General features: G+C 34.3%; 1 protein-coding gene across 1 annotated transcript in view; it reads left to right on the top strand.

The window, feature by feature from the left end:
- Positions 1–976: 976 nt before the first annotated feature.
- The window catches only part of LOC128990303 (histone-lysine N-methyltransferase PRDM16-like), a 64,861-nt gene continuing 46,566 nt past the window's right edge, over positions 977–19,271 (top strand). Inside the window, exon 1 of the mRNA XM_054412632.1 lies at positions 977–1,192. The gene's annotated coding sequence lies outside the window, so the exon portion shown is untranslated. The remainder of the gene's footprint in view (positions 1,193–19,271) is intronic.

Genomic DNA, 19,271 nt, shown 5'->3' with positions numbered 1-19,271 from the left:
TAAGCTTTTCTACGTCCTTAAATACGATCTATTAACTCGTAAATGATTGCAAAGAAATAAATTAACAGATTTTAAACTAAAAGGAAACTTAATGGAATTTAAAAGGGGTGATTAGCACAAAATCTGTAAACTAACAGGATAGCTTTGATTATTCACGTAACATTATTTTATTGCAACAACAATATTCATATTTAATTGTAATGAGCAAACCCCATGTATACCCTTGAATTGTAATATACATGACTGGTTAAAAGCTCAAGGAATATTCATTCAAAGGTGATACAGAAACTCGCAAAATATATTTCACAAGTACAAGACATTAACGGAGAAATAGTGTAGGGATACAGAAATTTTACATTAATAGTACTAAGCATAGTATAAAGTGCTGTTATCATAATAGGTTTCTAAAAACAAATATTTTAGTTGCTAAGGATATAAAAGGAATGTAAAATAGTTTTATTTAAAAAATTTTAAGATTCACAAAGACAGGATTTTGTTTTAAATAAGAAGAAGTAGAAGAAGAGTTTGTAGTTCGCAAACCTCGTGACGCCACCGCCGCCACCGCCGTCCTGAGCTTGAGCTCCTCTCGCGGCGGCGGTCCGAGCTCCACTGAGGCCCAGCTCCTTCGCTCCCCCCACTTTCCATTTCATCGTTCAACCTATAGTGGCAATCTTCTCCGTCCCTATTGTGGCAGGATGACTGGAGATGACGAGAGAGAGAGACCAAGGAGGAGAGGAGAGAAGAGAGAGAGGCGCATGACAGAACTAGGGCAGTACTGCGGACCGTTGGGGGGGAGTTAGGAGGGAGGGGCAGTGTCCCTACCTCAAGAAAAAACCGAGTTTTCCCCTTCTAAATCACCGGGTCTTCGGCTCATTCCGCGGCCAGGAGTCGTGTGCCTCGCGTCAGAGGATGGAAAGGAAAAGTGTTCCAGGGGGTGTGTGGAGGGGGTAGAGTAACGGGACGTGCAGAGGGGGCAGGGTTCACTTGGTCAAGAAGAAATAAAAAACCGAATCGGATTAAAGAGTAAAAGTGGGAGGAGGGAGAGGGTAGGCTCGACGACCAGTATCCAGTAGTGTGCTGGGTTATGTGCGTTGACGTGGTTGTGGTAGATGGACGCGGTGGTGAAGTGCCAATGGAACTGAGTGCCAGTGACGAGTGTGCGTGACCAATACCCGGCCAGCTCCTACACAAGGTCAGCAAACAACAACAATACTTTGTTTAATAATAGGTTTCTTTACAATTAAAAATAATAAATGTTTGTAAGTGAACTTTAGATACAATTGTAACTAACCCCACGTGGTACGTGGCATGTCGAACATTTTTACAACATATTGTTCAAAAATCAAACATTTGTTCGGTAAGAAGTTTAATAGCAATATAATACATTTAAAAAATATCTGTCCTAAAATAAACCTTTTGTACATAAATGTATAGGATCAAAGTGAAATTTAAAATTTTAAAACATTATAAAATGAGTACAAACACGCAAGTAATCCTACATTTAACGGGCTCTTTGTCAGTTTAATAAATTGTTATCCGTTAGTGACCTGTTCAGTGCTTATAATAAAATATTACAGTTTCAAGGATGATACATTTTATGAAAGTGCTGGAAAAAGTTAAATTGTCACCGATGTTTAAAGTTGTATATTCATAAAAATTAGAAGAAGACTAAATAGCTTGAATAACTTAATGTTTAAAGTATTAAGACAATTTTAAAACAATCGAACAAATGATATAAACATGTAAATGTTTGATTCCCCGACATCCACTGATAAAAAACAGTGCTGTACAATATTTGTAAAAAAGTTAAGACGGCTTTTCTTAAAAAATATATAAAATTTTTTGAATAATTTATTATATAAATATCTCATAATAAATATTACATATAAATTTACCCTCTGATAATGCTTTGATAAAGATTGTTTTAAAATCATTTGTACTATATCGGAATCCCATCCCTTACGCACAAATGTATATCTTAATGCATAAACAACTTTTAACGAAAGTTTAGTTCTTAAAATCAAGTCAGATAGGCCTAAAATAGCATTTAAGTGATTGAATAATAAAAATAGACCCATTACAGTTTAACGGAAAAACCAAGAAATAATTTAAATGCCTGAACATTGATTTATATCACAGTTTTTCACCAAATTATATCCCTGTTAAAACTAATGTAAAAGACTGCTGTAACTTGAAATACTGTAAACACCGATTTCTTGCTTAACCGTTTGAATAAATTTAAATGTGTCAACGTTATTATTATAATAAACTTAAAATGTAATAACAATAGCTAAGAAGATATACCAACAGGTATTATTAACGTATAAAATGCGCCTCTATTCCCTGCAAAAAAACACATTTATTTCAATAGTTAAAGAATCAATAGTCAAGGGGTTTTTAATAATATGAATAAAATATTTGGACATAAAATGGATGGTTAAGTCATATTATTTTGAAATAAATAGGAGAAAACAAAAGTGCGTAAAAGTAAAGAATCCAAAATGTCGCCTAAAAAAAGTATCAACAAGAGACGAAAGTATTAAGTAGTTCTGTTAAATCTTACAATCAAAAATCTAAAATACATAATAAACCGTATTTATTTATTTCTGACGTTACGGAATAGAATGCATGTTTAAAACAATGTACAGACAACTATTTATATTAATTACTGTAATCTAAGTAAGGGTGGATTCCATCATATACTAATATGTAATATTTTCTTAAGTAAAACTCTTGTAAGAAATCACGCTTAATCAAGGTATTTTGACAAATATCACGGTAATGCTAAAATTATTGTGATTGAAATACGATATAGTTGACACGTTGCTTATGTAAAAATGTAATAAATAAAATAAATTACGAATAAAAACTCGACATTACAAAACACTGTAAACAATCTTAATAGAAGTTTTTATCCTCAAATATTGAATAAATTTACACGGGTTTGCTGAAATAAGTTTAAGAAAATTATAGAATAACATTTTTTTATAACTCAAATAGGCTAAGATTAAAAATGTTGTCAAATTAATCAATGGCTAGAAATATTCTAATTGTTTGCTATACAATTATTAATATTTTAACAAAAATACTTAGGGTGTATAAAATAAAGTAAATAAGGCTTTCGTTTTCTAAACGTGATAAACTTACATATATTAGTAAACGCTAACATTTGCATGTAGCTAAATTGGACTGAAATTCATTTACTTTTAAAATTTCTGTTCGTTTATCTTTTCTAGTAAGTTATCGCTTACACCTAAATAAAAATACATATTTCTTTATATTTGTAATTCAAAAGTAAATCTTCTAAAAAGGTATCGTATGTAACTTATCCTTTTACTCTATATAGCTTTAATACTTATATTAAAAATGTTTAACACTAGCTCTTTTAGTATGCCTGATGTAGAGTTGTTAAGGAAATGAAGCAAAATTAATCCACGGTATAATATTTTGGCACTACAATATTTAATTAAAATTTTTAATTAAACAGATTAATATTTTACCTTAGATCTACACACTATAAAGTTCTCTGAACCAATTTTAAGATTTCACTTCAACATACTGCAATACAAAAATGAAAACACCTATTCCCGTTACCGACAAACCGGGTTTGCTACAATTCACCACAAATGCATGCAAAATGCAAAATTCCCTTGCAAATCATATTCGAGTCAGCTGATCCGCTTTCCCGCCGTAAAAGCGTCTTCGTTTATGACTCCCGCTAAATTTGGGGACTCGTAAACATCCTTGTCCGTTGTACCCGGGTTTATGACAGTCACAATTATATCCCCTCCTCCACCTGTTCGGTTTATCGAGGGCCTGATACTGATTTACTGTCCGAATGTGGGTCGACGATTTGTAAACAATGGACGCATTTCAATGTTAGCTTAGTAATTCGAGTGACCGAAAGGTGTCGGTCGGTCCTTTGATCGAAAGTGACCCAACACCTTTGCCGTTCAGTGTTTAAATTGTATTGATATTTAGTATCATATATCAGTTTAGTAAAGGAAACAATTAAATTATCTAGTTTATTATATACTTTGAAGTAAGTTACGTATTTGTGACTATTTCAATCATGTATTCCAATAAACTTTGATAAATAATAAGGTACGATATATAATCTTATTGAATCCGTTTATATCACAACACGTCTTTATCCAAAATAGTATTATAATATTACTTTAGTTAAACCAAGAGAAAACTGGTAATAAGCGCAAGTTAAAACATATTGTGTCAAAAACTTAAAATGTGTTTACAATGAATATGTTATGTTATGAGATTATCATCTGAATAAAATGTAAATGTTCTTAGAAATATAAAATTTATTTAGCATCAATACTGGTTTTGAAATTAATATTTCGTGTTGTTAAATATTTCTAAACATTTTAATAAGAATACGCTAATGAGTAGGCCTATGTCAAGTTTGTAACGTATTTTTTAACAGTGAAACAATTTGACTTCGTACATCAGTTTACTTGAGCTTATGTGATAATCCTTCAAACAAAATTAGCAAACAAATTGATTTTCTATATGTGTATCATAATGCATTATGCAGCGTGTTCATTACATATGAAGAAAACATCTTTACCACTTGTTTTTTGTCATTCATTTTAAAATGTAATATTATTTGTCAAAATAGTTTAACTTTATTCCATTAACACGGAGGACCTTTAGTGTTAAAAGTTCTGAACTATTGAAGATGACGGGAAGTACTCTTGTTTCGGCATGATACATTATTCAATTACATTATTAGAAACAGGTGGCAATTTGAATATCAATTTATATATTTTGAAATCACCCGATTAAGCGTAGAATTCACGTATTAGTCCATATATTAAAATCACCTGCTGTTGAACCACATACATACTATTAGGCATATGAATATAATTTTGTTTTTTTAAGCCAAGAAGCAAAGAATTGAATATGCTTCAGACAAAAGATTATTGCATTTTAGAAATTAAGTTGTATACACGCAGAACATATATTTAACTTAAAATCACCGTAATATTTAATCATCACCAAAACCCATTACAAATATTATTAACATTATTATTAACAGTTAGAACTAACCAATACCAACACCCTATCCTGGGAACGAGGGCATGTAATATTTATTTACTAACTCAAGGGGAAATTAACCTTTTACTAATCATAGTTTCCAACGTCATGCAAAAGCTCCACAAGGTTTGTCTGCGGGTAAAGTTAGTTGATAATTGTAAATTCCAAAGTCTAAACTTCTCCAATAAACTGAATTTCACTTAACATTTTTTATTTTACAAGCTTCATAAATTGTGCCGTATGTATAAATGTAAAGTAATATCGGAAAACAATTTTAAGATAGCAATAAAATATATTTATATAATTATTATTGATTTAATACGAAAATTACCTTGTTACTTAATACTTTAAAGGAATAATGCTGTAGAAAGTAAAACGTTAAATCAAAACAAAAATTTTTAAAATCACATGTTTGGAACAACAAAAGCTCCAGTCTACGGAAGTCTCTAGATTGCCGTTTCAATTTTGAAGGCGCACGGAAATGAACGTTTCCGAACGGGACATCCAATACGTCATTCTCTTGAAGTCAATTCAGTAATTTAATTTTATTTTATTAAAGGATTTCCCAATGCTTTAATTTAATTTTGTTTCTGTTTAATTTTGAAGAAATTCATCAAGCTAGATCTAAATAGTATTGATACAAATATGTTTGTTTGTTCATTTTTATCGGTACTTTGAGTTGGTCAGTGCAGAGTTTTAATTAAATCTACATAGAATAGCTTGGCATTTATTGTTTTTCCTAATAGCAAATTTTAAATATTAAAGGAAATTTATACTGATTATCCTCCTGGGTGGTTACCTTGTGAGGAGTGGAATAAAAGGAGGGGCGACTTGGAAATTGTGACTTGGGGAGAAAACCAATTTAAAATACTAAAATCCAGGTGTCTATATCAGGCGAGTACCTTAAAAAACGCAGAAAACTCGCGAACAAAAATACAGTTTCCTTCTCAAAAGTAAACACAAAGATTTTATAGCATGAATTGACAAAACACAATCACATTTACTTCGGAACTATGTAATTAACCTATTAACTTAAAACTGTTAAAACGAAAGTGAAACCACTATATGGTATAAAATTAATACGATTACTAAAATTAAAGTACAAATGGTTTTTGTCTACTTTCATCAAAGTAAAAGATGTTTAATATAAAATATACTATATTATATATATCACAAGGTAGATAAGTTATATAATATCATTTCAGAATGTCGTATTGTTTAGAAGCCCGTTGATAATAAGAGGTGCCTAAATTACAGATTTTAAGTTGTTGACCTTTAAATTAAATGTATAATCTGTTATTATATATGCAATATTCAAAAGTTGTAGATTATAAATTGTTAAACCTTAAAATAAATGTATAATATTCTGTTATATATATAATATTCAGAAATAAAATTGAGTGATAGTAGAGTATGGTTAAAAAACTGTAAAAATACTGTATATTGAAACATGTTTACTTTTAGTAGCATTCATACGCTACTGTTACTACTAGCAAGTACACGACAAATACGCTACACTTAATCCATTGCCGATATCAAAATTACATATTGACACATGAGTAAAATGGTAAAACCGACTTCTCTTGTACATTATAATATCAAACATACGCTGCTCTTATACTATGTAGTTATACGTCGCAATACACACGCCGTACTGATCTCATTGTCACTTGTGTATCAATAAACTTTCCAGTACTTTCAATATAAATTATATAGCCTACTCTGCAGTCACACGCAGCTGCTAAAACAGATGCAAGTCGCAGGCGTGAGAAGTGCGGATCTTATTTTCAATGTAACATTCTTGAACACATACCGTTTAATATCAAACATACGCTGCTGTTATACGCTACAGTTGTTTGTGTAGTTATACGTCGCATATACAAGCCGTGGTGATCTCATTTTTGACGTCACCACAGACATGTGCAAGAATTACCTTTTCAGTACATTCAATATAAAATATACGCCGTAGCTACACGCTGTTGTTGCTTGTCATACGTCGCAGACACACGCAGTGCGTATCTTGTCGATGTCACCACGGACACATGTGTAACAATGACCTATCCAGTACATTCAATGCAAATTCCACTTTCTAGGTTGAAACTGAATAAAAAACACTTTCGTTTTCGTAGGAATGATTGATCCGTTGAGCTGCGCCGCTTTGCATTGGACTACTTTTGCATTGTCCCAGCAATGCCACCTTATATAACGTGTTTGAAGCAATGACCTCTACCGAGAGATGGAAATGTGGTTGCTACACACGTCCTGTGAATTACTGAAAACACTTCTTGCAAAATGGCGCGTTTCAACACTTTTGGTTGACAGGTGCAACGGAATCGTACTTGGAATTGTACTACATTAAGTATTGACCGAGCAGACAAATTTGTAATTGAGATTTTAACTGATTCAGTAATGTGCTCTTTCACAACACAAGAGCGATTTGCATTTTGTTATCTTATTAAAATTTTTTTTAAGTTTAAATTTATTTACCCATAAATAAAACTAGTAGATTAATTTCCTCAATTTGTTTTTAATTAAATACAGCCTATCGACTAATATTTGGCCAATACAACTATTTGATTTGCCTTTTATTCAATTTATGATTAATTTTTGATATAAAAATAACTTTTCAAGGGAACTGCGAACAAACTTCCAAACCATATTTAAAATTTATTAGTACATTGTTTGGGACACTGAAGTAATTTGTTTATACATTATGTTACCTTTACCGTCTCTCTCCTAATACCCAAGATAGACGGATTTATGGATAAATACATTAAAGTATATCAATAGATACGCGTATTTGGATAAACGAATGAGTGAATCGAACTATTTTATGGATGGATACATATGATCCATTGTAGCCACGTATAGATTATACGTGACATACATAGTATATACATAGGCATGGATATATAGATAGAAGGATATGTCGATGAATTGATTGATTCAGAATTTAGATTAATTAATTAGTTATGAATAGAGGAACGTATGTGTGGATTGGCAAATGTATACACTTTTTGTATAGAAGTATATGAAATATGGTTAGCTGCTTTGATGAATTTGCCTGTGGATGGACGAATTAATAGACGACTAGATGGACGTATGGATGGATGGACGTCCGGACGGACGTGTGGTTGGACGTTCGGGTGGACGTATCTATGGACGTATGGGTGGATGGATGTATAGGCGGATGGATGGACGTACGGATGGACGTACGGATGGACGTATGGATTGACGTATAGATGAACGTATAGATGGATGGACGTACGGATGGACGGATAGACGTACGGGTGGACGTATAGATGGACGTGTGGATGGATGGATGGACCGCAAGCAAGGACACCGGACAATGAGTTATATGAGTTGTGCAAGACGCGCCTCCACCTCAGTCGTCTGCAGTATTAATTACTAACACCGACCCACTTTCACAACATCAACCCATTGTCCCTCCATCCGATCTGCATTACAAACTTTACAAATCATTGCTTACCATTGGCCTTTGGTAGGAAACAAAGCGGCATGCATGATGTCGTGCAATCTTGCCCTTTATATCTTCATGCGTTTAGCATGTAGAACAGATCGAATGATTCATGTTGAACAGTTTTGATTGTAATTGAAGTAAGACTATTTAGTTCTTTTTTGGTTTGAGAATACTATAGTTTTAGGTTGGTTGAAATAGCGGTGCTGTAGCTTTTTGAAATTAAAATGTCCAAACTTTAGAAGTGTGCGTCATCTGTAGTCCTTTTGATTCTGGTCCCAGAAAAAAGACGTCAACTTAACTGGAAATACTATTTGATTGATTATTAAATTCTTATAACGATCCCTCCTAAAGAAAGTGTTTGACGAATTGAGAATACTCTAATATTATATTTGTTATACTATCCTTATTCCGTTATACATAAGGCATATACGTTTTATACGCACCGACGATTGAGTGATGGCGTCTCAATCATAAAACGCTTAATATAACCTTTCAATTTTGAACATATTGAAACCAAACAAAGACATTATAAATGTCAGCTGAAAGACAATTTAACAAATAATTTAATATTTATCTCAAACTATTAGTAGATTTTTTATGATAATTGAAATATATGTAAGAAAAAAGAGTAATTATTTCTTTTGGTAAATTAACTTTTTCTGAAATTCAATTAGTTCATCTGTTAAAGTATATGTGTACAAAACGGCTGAGTAATGAACCGAAAATCAAACATCTATTATAACCTACTACAGTGGTTAGTAAACTAACTCCCGTGTTTCATGTAATACACTTTCACACTAAACTAATTCAAATTTCCTTACCTATAATGTTTGATTTTCCTCATTCACCCCGTGTTTATCAACAAACCCAATACCCATGATCAACCGAAGCCATGTTGCGCAACTAGCAATATTCATGAATACCAGCTAAATGGCCATTTTATACCGTCCTTGGGTAACTAGAACACCGGAATATCAATCTGTAAGCTTCAGATTTACAGCATCCGATAGACAGCGCTTCCTGCGGTGATTACGTACAATCTTGTTCCATTACTACCTGACCTCCATATAGTAACCCGGTTGTAAATAACGAATTTAATTAAATCAGACGGTGTATCAGTTTCATTTGTTCGCTTTCATTACATCGCAGAACGTATGACGCGACCTTTCTGAGTTTTAATTGAAGGATAGGAGACTAATGGAGTCCACAATGCGTAGCCAGGTGAAGATCGCGACGTTTCCCGGTCATCCATATTCATTAGGGTCTTGTAAGTCGCCCACTGTGTTAAATGCTGCCTCCGCTACATCGGTGTCCTGGTTCTAATCAGGTCCAAGACTGTCTTCCTTGACTAGTTAACTTTCTGCAGCGTAAGAGTTTCGTAGAAAACATGTTGTAATCAAGAATAAATGTTAGTCTTCGAGGTATGTTTGTAGAGACATGTCCTAACTTTTATATGTTAGATCTTAGTGATTTAAAAGGTGTTCCGAATGGTATTAAGGGTTTCGACTGCAAAAGCCAAGTATCAAATATTAGGTGAATAAACTGTAATCTTAATCTACATTGATAGTATAGATTTGTGTTTCTCATAAACATTATGTTGTAGTTTCCGCAAATATATCCGATAGTATGATTAAATGTTTTGTGATGATTGAAAGGAAAATAAAAAGTGAGAGAAAACTACAAGTGTCTATTAGAGGAATTATTTAAATCATCGATTTATATCGAAACAAGATTTATTTAATATACGCTTAGGTTTATGGCTTTCTGTAAGTCTATTCTTATATGATTCTCCATAGTTTAGGAACCTGTTGGTACATCAATTTCAACCTTACAAAGGTTTGGGAGTTATGTGATTCGAGTTATAATCCGTGATTCTAATCAAAATATTATGGAAAATTATATTTATTATTAATTAGATGTGAAATCGTAATTTGTGAAGTGACTTTTTTATATAAGATTTATATAAGATATCTACTATGAGATATTGTTAACCTCTACTATTTCTCGACCATTTGTTTTTTGTGAAAAACTGCAAAGCTCGCTTGTCGGGTACAACGTGTACCCTTCACACAAAGTGAACCGACCTTTACGTGAATCTCCAACCCAGACCGAGACAATGTCGTCCTCAGACAAGAGTTTACACTTATCCGACCTTCGGACGTAACTGGGGCGACACGTCCGATCACACTTGTTTTGAAACCTGAACCCATTTCATTTGCATCACTCTCCGGACGTCCAGGAACGTTTATTGCCGTTTTCGTGTTCCTGGTTTTAATACTCCACGATTTGAATAAATTGTGGATCGTTAAGAGTGTTTGAATCTTTTTCTTTGCGAAAAGTAGTTTGATTTCTTACTTTCCTCATTGAAGCAGACATGATAAAAAGTATAAGTAAGTATATTCGCTAAGTAATAAGTTGTAATAAGTTGTATAAGTAAGTAGTAAGTTGTATATTCGCTGTAAAATGGTGTAACCGTTGAGAGGAAATAAATAAATAAATAAATGATGGAAGGAAATTCTTATCGAAGAGCTAGTTTTATTTGCAGGACTTAGTTTCATATATTTCATAATAGTTTCAAGACATTGTACGAGTTATCATGTTTAATATGGTTCTTAGATAGGTAAGCAAGATTTTCGTTGAGTATATAAACATTTTACTTACACCAAAAACCAAACTTGAGATACTCAAAATATTTATAAAAGTGTTCTTTGGGCTATGTTAAGATAAGCTGGTGGTTAATCATTCTATTAACGTTTTGTACCACAGCTTCATAATATTCTGTACGGTGCTAAGGTGTGGGAGATTCTACAAGATGTATCTGCTTGTATACTGCATAGTGTGGGGATTTCTCAGTTGCAGTTCAGTGTATATTGGTTACAACATCCCGTCTTCACTATTGGCTAAGTGTTTGCTGTATTTAAAACAATAGAGTATGTCTAATATGCCTTAAAACAAATCTAAGATTACTATATTTTTTGTCTGGCTTACTAGTATTATAAGTTTGTTGTTAGTTGGCTTTTGTCAAACGTATTCCATAAATCTATATTATTTTTATATTATACGTTGTTTACTTATTTATTTTAGTAATGATATACATAGTGAAATACAAGGAGACTTTAACGAATGGTTTAAGGGAATGCTCAGTTTTTAGTTGTAATATTATTCATTCTGATAGCCCCTGGACTACGAATAATGACTTACATAGGCTTACCTCCGTCAGTAGTCCAAAATTGTGTCTTATTTCAACTAATGTTGTTCAAAGCTTACATGTTTCGTTGCACTGCAACATCGTCGGAGCTGGCCAGTCTACCTACAACCGCTGCCGTGCCGTCTCATGATAGCGCTATCGTGTTATTTCGTGTTTAAATGTTTCGTGTTCCGTGTTTTGTTCTATGTTTAAATTATTTGATGTTTTGACAAAAAGCTCCGATGATGTTGCAGTGCAACGAAACATGTAAGCTTTGAACAACATTAGTTGAAATAAGACACAATTTTGGACTACTGACGGAGGTAAGCCTATATAAGTTTAGTTGTAATGTTTTTTTTTTATGTGAACAACGTATAAAAATAACCTAAATTCGAAAAACATATTGTAATATAAAAATTACTGTCTTGTCAAGAGCCTCTAACAATACAAAGGAAGTCAACTTTCTATTGCATAACAATTCAATCACAGCAAACCATTAACTATTAAATAACACTGACCATTTGCCTGATCACTAAAGTGTGACAGATCTTATGGAGTGTAAAATACGAAGCAAAACCAAGAGTTTACATAAGAACCACTGATATCCTTGGTAAGGACCAATTAAGGAGCAGCCACCGTGTCATTATGAAATGAATCGCGCTGATCTCCAAGGGCGCAGAGGTCATAAGTTAACTGCTGATATTTCGTTCGGCCTCGTTTCTCTGCTAAACTCGTTCCATAGACTGAACCGACGGTCGACTTGTGGAACAAGTGCTATGCTAGGTGAAGCCGAGGTTATATCCTAAAAGACATAGTGTCTTCCGGTTGTGAGGTATAAAAGGTTGCTTTTGGGACGTCGATGGTACACTATTGCTATCGAAGCTAAATATTGCCTTGAAACATTGTATGAAGCTTGGTTGATAGGTATTGGCTGATATTTAACAAGATATCGTTGCCATCCGATTTTTACCTCAATACAAAACCTGGGCATGTGTTAGGCTTGACTTAAGGATATATACCTATAAAATAATAGTAACTATTTCTTAGTATAAAGTTAAATTCTAACTTACTACCAATTCAAATACAGTAATGAATACATATTTGCAACGCATCGTACGGGTTCTTTTTAAAAACCAATTTTCAACCACTTTGTTATAGAACAATCTACTGCATTAGCATTAAGATCAGATAATAGAAAAACTACCTATACTCAAACGTACCTGAAATTTAAAAACTCATTTGATAAAATATGTAAGTTTAGCTTTTAGAAGTAATGTGTATAAACGCATCTGGGCTAGAGGCTCCTAGCTTCGTAGGATGTGGAGGTGAGAAACAATTGTCAAATTATATTGGGATCAGTAATGTATCCGCGTAGAAATAATATACTACGTATCTATGCATACGTGCACAGGGTATTTTAATGTGAATACGAATGACGACAACTAATATAACCGCCTATACAACGACGGCTAAAGTGGCTAGCTTTGGTTCCTCCGAAGGCTACTAAAGCTATTCCGACGGCTATAGCTACTAAACAGGCTATGGCTACTCAGATGGCTAAATTTAGCCCGAGAGAATAAGCCGCTGGCGAAGGTTGACCACTTTCCTCCTCCAATTTACCAAAAACAAGAGCACCTCTTTTTAGTCGACCGGACCAGTTTTTGAGCGTTTAGTGACCTTTTTGGAGGATGAATCGCTTGGCATGTCGACCGTCAAAACTGCGGCGTCGTCAGAATCCGAAATACTCTCTTGCGGCTTTGTCCCACCGCTCTTTAATTGTGCTGCAGTCGCCATGGTAAATTATGAAGACAAAAACGTGTCCTGAGGTTTCGGCCTTTGCCAAAGGGACAGAGTGCTAACATGTGTCAAAACTGCGGCTTCGTGTCACTGGCTTTTTGTAGTGTTAACCTTTATTGTCATTTCTTTGAGGATGATACGCTACCTCATTGTCTGGAGTAAGGAATGTTTAAAGGTCTTCCCGTTTGGGCTGGAGAAACATTAACGTTTATGGACGTAATATATACTTTATATTGCATAATAAAGATTAAAAGGAAGACACTCGTCAACTCTTTAATCTGTGAGAGGCCTATTACATAAATTTGGTTTTCTATCATGTAAATAGGTATTGCTTAAGTTTCCCAAACCGTTGTTAACCGGCAATAACCCATAACATTTGGTGGTTAATGGTTGGAAAGGACACATAAACATACATACGCTTCAAAACATGTCTAAGTTGTTTCTTATACACCAATAAAACCTATAATATCATACTTTGTGCTTCAAGTGTTTAGCTAGTTTCTAAATATTATTTGCATACAGGTTCATCAGCACCAATTCATAGGATTTCTGATTAAAGTTATGAGTTTACCTAGTTTTCCGATTAATTTTGCAGCCATTGAATTAAAATACATCCGTTCAGATAAATTTGAGAGGTACTTAAAACTCTTTAATTTTAATTTTTAGCCAACACTCTATTAGAATCAACATTAATAGTGGAGGTAGACATAACATTAAACACAAATCATTCCACACCATCAAATCCCCATTCTCACCCACTCAAAGCAGTGGGTTTACACACGTAATCTCATACACATGTAACATTAACCACTACAAGTACCACAACATGGTACGTTTATACGGCTCGTTTATAGTCTATAAGACGCCTTATGGGATTAGCGATTTCCCACCTCATCACACGATTGACTGTAAATTGCTCATTCAAGATATTACATAGATTACTGTATCATAAATTACTTTTGAGATTGTATTCCGGCTTGTAAATTAGGTAAACAAAGTCGCAATAAAGTTGTGTACGACGTAAAGATAAGTTTTAATGATGCGTGTCTTACTATTTCATCTTAAGGTGTTTATATAAATGGCAAGAGCAAAATAAAAAGTATTAGATTCACCAAGCAATGTTCAATTAATTTAGCTTCAACATATGCTAACTAAACTCGAGTCAATCATGTTAATACTTCCTAAAATACCTAAGTACACTTTTTTAGATGTAAATTTGCTTGTACAAAGCTCTTCATTTTACCATCTACATTATTGTAAATTGACAAATTGTGAAAAAAATTAATCTATAGTTTCATAGGTTTCTTTAATATTTTCCTCGGTCCTACAAGGAAGTTTTTCAAACAGAAATTACATAGTGGTTTTCCATAATAACTAAGTGCACAGTACTTTTTATTGTCAAAATGTAAAAAAAAACAAATTTTTAAACCCACTAGTCAATTAGATACCAAACAAATATTCTAAGAGGAACAATCATTTCAATGATACCAAACTGTAAAATAATATGCTTTGCAACAAACGTAGTATTCAAGGGGTAACTTTTATACGATATATGTTTTTTCCTACAGTCACCCGACAAAGTTGGCTTCCCTGTACTGTTTATAGTACAGAAAGCTGCTAATTGCTGCATATTTATACTTTGCCGTACGGTTTATACTTTGCCGCACGGTTTATACTTTGCCGCACACCAGGATTCCAACCAAACAACACAAAACAGCGTGGTTTTATCATGCACGTAATCCGTGTACGCTTGGAAATAGGTTGGCAACACTTAAAGATAATAATACTATGAACAGCTGATTGACTATTATAACTACGATTTAACCTGTCATTTCGTGTTTATAGTTTTGGTATTTCTGAACTTTCTGGACTTTTCTTTTAAACGTTTTTAAAACATTCCTACGGTCTTAATAAACAAGAAAATACCTTTAAAGCATTTTTTTTAGGCGCGGAAACCACTTCAAATTACAAAAACATACGGAACTATATTCTCAAAAGACGGAGCACATTTCTTGCCGAGGAAAAATAGCGGAGTGATACGGACCACGGGTACTACTTTCTCCAGGGCACCATTTGTGTAATTGTGTTGCTAGCTGAACCTAAAAACGTGTTGTTTAGTGTTTGAAAGACTAATTATTTATGTTTTATAGTGACTGTAGGAAAAATATAATGTGTAACACGAGTGAAAAAGGCCTTTGCTGCACTCGAGATCATTCCGCACTCGCCTGCGGCTCGTGCGTAAACATTGCTCTCGTGTGCAGCAAAGTGCCACTTTCACCACTAGTTACACAAATAACTATTTTATTGCTCTTATTCCAAACATTTTTTTAAGTTATTAGATGTTATTATTGACAAATGCAAAACAATAATGCAATTGGGCAAATTACAATGTTATTCTAGCTTTCAAAAATGACAAGTCTTACAAATATGTCTTCAATAAAACAATACTAGAGGTCACCCCGTGGTCGAAACTCTACCAAAAATATGTATTGTAAAAACTTATTTTCACCCCACGCTGTTAATAAATCATGCAATTGGAATTGCTTTAATTTGTTTTGATTTTCTGTTTATATTTCGTTACCACCATAGCAACCCATAAGGCCCATGTTATTTAAATTTTAAATTCATTTGTTGTCTTTATTTTAGAGCATATTTTAATTTATAAAGGGATTCTGCACATCTAGAGGCAAATATCTTCTAACAATATGTGTAGATTTTCCCTGCGATGCACACACGCTGAGAAAAAAAGGTTTTCAAGAAACGTGCCTGCCTATTTAAATATATGAGACGATAAAACCTCTAAATAACCAGTACCTGGTATAACGATTCCACATACCAGAACCACTCCACCACAATGTAATATACCATCTGGACATTCACTCGGACAATATCATAGTGGTCAGAAAGCCAATTCCTTCTGTCATAAATTTAATTATAACCACGCGTGGTATTTGCCCGTATCCGCGACTACAGACTAAGGCCTTGGTTCCCCATGAGTTATGGAGCCCTGCCCATATCTTCTTTCATTTTTCTTCCATTCACCGTCAGTGGGTGGTGTTAGTTCACGATTATAATAACAATGGCTACTATTATGAATTGTTGACATTGAAACTGCATCTTTCCCTCTCCTTGAGCTGTTTCTGCGTTCAACATTTACAGATTCCTTGATCTCGAAAAGTTGTTCGTTTATAGGTAAACCGGATTAAATTTGTTTAGAAATTTTTGGATGATTGTAAACATTGTTGATCTGGTAGGAGGTACTAATTGTTATAAGGAAATTTATTGATTCATTAGAAAGAATAGGTGTTAAAACAAAATATACATGATTTTGATATTTTCGAATCATTTCTTAATTTTGCTTACTTAATGTCAAGTATTTTATTTCTTTCTGTGGCTCAGATTGGAGTAAAAGCTATACTGTGTAATAATAATACGGACTTTCAGACTTTCAAGTTAAATTACATATAATAAAACGAATAATGTATATTACTACTGTTCACTACAAGATGTTAGCTATGTACATTTGATAGCAAGTGGTCGGTTTTGATTCGACACTCCAAGGTACTCAAATAATCTTCAGACCCATGGAGCGAACGACGAAGTGAATCTGCCATTTTGGTGTAAAACAAACAACCTCAACACCTTCATTTGAGGAAAATAACTTTCAAGAACTCATTCAGATATATTTTTAATGAATTTCAACACCCCTATCCCCACCAAAAACTGCGTACAAATGCATATATACATATTCTTTGAAAGTTTTCAGACCCTTCTAAACTCCCGACCGCCATTATGCAATGTAACCTAACAACGTACTGCGATGCGAGGTATGAAGGTACTCTAGTTAACAGCAAGAAGCCATATACGCCTCCTAGTCATACCTTCCCTTGACAGTTTAACAACTATCGTTTATTCTAGCAGATTTACTACTTTGAAAAGGCAGAGTCTACAGGTAGTAGTCTTCTGACATACATTAACAATATGGATATGGTTTATTGAACAATTGTGTATTCAATTATAGACTGTGCAGATATTGATTGTGTAGGTTTTACTAATTATGTATTGTATAATTACTTATCTCGATCCAAATAATTTACCGATATTAGGGCCGGCGCGCACTATCCCGACCACGACCACGACCACGACTCCGACTGGTCGGACACGACCAGTTTTATAATAGGAATAAATGGAACAGCGCGCACTGGTCGACTGGTCGGACCCTGGTCGGGCCCTGGTCGCACGACCAAAATTTTTCAGTTTGGTCGGGCCCGACCCGCTGGTCGTTGCAGCCAAAAATAGCACACAATGTAATGGGACGACGCGCACTACCCCCGACTTGCCTCCGACCCGACCAGTACACCACTTAACCCCCAGTATTCCTTGACCAATCAAACGGTGAGCACTAGTTTTTTGCGCCGGTCTCTGAAGTGACCCATTAGGTAAAATGTTGCAGGATTTTGACACTTTTGAAACCTGTCTTCATATTGACGTAGATCTTCATAAAATGTTGTAAAATGCCCTTTCAGACCTGACAGTTAACATTGGATATACCCAGTATAGTTTCTTCTTCCGCTTAACGTACTTACAATACAAATGCACCATAACAACTACTTCTTCAACAATCATCTTGACACTGAAGTTTGTAAATCATTCGTTGCCTTGGTCGGGTCGTGGTCGGGTCGTGCTCTGGTCGCATGGTGAATGACAACCACTGGTCGGGCGTTTGGTCGTGGTCGTGGTCGTGGTCGGGATAGTGCGCGCCCGGCCTTAGTTTCATGTAGTTAAGTTCAGAAGTATGTACACTTTTATGCATATAATTTTTCCTTAACTCAACATTAAACAGTGGGTTGGTGAATTTACTTGATGCAAAATGTTGTGTGGATCTTTCTAAATAATAAAATTACATAACAAAGCCACATAATAATCCCCAAACTACGATGGAAATCTACAGATGATCACGTGTGATTGACAGGCCAGTAACAGTTGCAGTTATGTAACCGTTACATCTACTCTCGTTGCTGGTTAGATACAGTTCTGCACGTCCATATTCATTGCGGTCCCAGTGGCTTTTTGCCTCTTGCATAACCTGTTGGATGACCCAGGCACAATGGAGCCGCCATAGTTCACGCCTTATACACGGAGGTAGAGCGAAAGTGCTGCTTTATATGCCAATTGGCTATTTAGTGTCACCCACCGTGCTTGTAGCTCCTTATGTATTTGGAACGCTCGGTTTTCTGTTACACTTGTATTCCTGTACGGTATGGTGAGAGATTTCCATAAATACATAGGGCAATGAGTCGTATGAGTGGTGGATAGTGTGTTATATTTTCTGTGAATGGAAAAAAAACTCGATCGTTCAATTTTGAAAAACGTTAACACATTTTAATTTGAATTATCCTCTGGACCTTCACCAACTTCTAAAAAAGGTTGTTTTAAAATATTCCGTTCATACTCGTCGTTAAGATACTAAAATAACCCTTATAACGTTTAAGAAAAAATACACACAATTAGTGACATATGTATGGACTATGAATGTTCAAAGTATAACCTTTATAACTTTATTCTCAGAATCAAGTAACTCATTTTATACCGATGGTTTTACGTAAATTCATGACTACGGCTGCATTTCTTAAGGCACTAAAGGGCAACGTATACAAAATGTCCTCCAATATGTCGATACGCTATCGTCAACTCTGTTACATCTGATACTATCCGTCACCCTTGGTGTTACATAAAGAGTCTTCAACTACA

The sequence above is a fragment of the Macrosteles quadrilineatus genome, unplaced genomic scaffold (genome assembly GCF_028750875.1).
Source record: "Macrosteles quadrilineatus isolate MER2022 unplaced genomic scaffold, UCM_ALF_1.0 Scaffold_3__2_contigs__length_128488019, whole genome shotgun sequence".
NCBI lineage: Eukaryota > Metazoa > Arthropoda > Insecta > Hemiptera > Cicadellidae > Macrosteles > Macrosteles quadrilineatus.
Note: the sequence above shows the minus strand (reverse complement) of the source record. Positions and strands in the feature narration are given on the sequence as shown.